The sequence below is a fragment of the Wasmannia auropunctata genome, unplaced genomic scaffold (genome assembly GCF_000956235.1).
Source record: "Wasmannia auropunctata unplaced genomic scaffold, wasmannia.A_1.0 LD336049.1, whole genome shotgun sequence".
Classification (NCBI taxonomy): domain Eukaryota; kingdom Metazoa; phylum Arthropoda; class Insecta; order Hymenoptera; family Formicidae; genus Wasmannia; species Wasmannia auropunctata.
Window position 1 is genome coordinate 483,428 of NW_012026841.1, and position 781 is coordinate 484,208.

Here is a 781-nt window from a genome sequence, read left to right on the forward strand (position 1 = left end):
CCATTTTGTAATATTATTTTATGAAAAATTTTTACAAGTACTTCAATATATGCTTATTAACTTCACGGAGTATTAATACTTTATTTCATTTCCTTCCATTAAAAAAAAATGTCGAAAAAGTGCAATTTTTTGGGCCGTTACAGTGGTGTTACCCCTTAAGAAACTACTCCGGCTAATCCGATTTCGTTCCTAATCCGTTTGATCTCCCTAATATCTTCTTATGGGAATGCATCCGGCTACCTTTTAGAGTGCCCTTCCAGAGTATCAGTTTTCATCATGGATGGCTCTTATATCGCGCGTGTAGGTAGAAATGGAAGGTCGTCGAGCGAGTCCGGTACCTTCCGAGTGGAGGATTTTCATATGTGCGTGATCAGAAACAAGCATTTCTGTATGTTACATTAGTAGTTGAATGGCGCATAAATCTAAGAGACATCCGAAAGATGCTTAACGAACATTTGAAAAATTGGGATTAAATTTTCACAAATCGAGATAAATGCCTCTCGAATTGACGTATCGACAGATCGGTGCAATTATGTAGATAATTTAGCGTTTTTAGGATTTTTTACGTTTTCGGAATACAAAATGCCCATCGAACGTATTTGAGGGATATCTAATTGCCAAACATTAAAGGGAATGCTTCGCGATATTGACATAAGATGGTAGATGTCCTCTCATCTAGAATACAATTGAATAAACTTGAACTTTGGTATTCAATGACCTCAAATGTTGGTAGAAACATCTTATGTCTCGAATATACATATATACATATATATATATATAT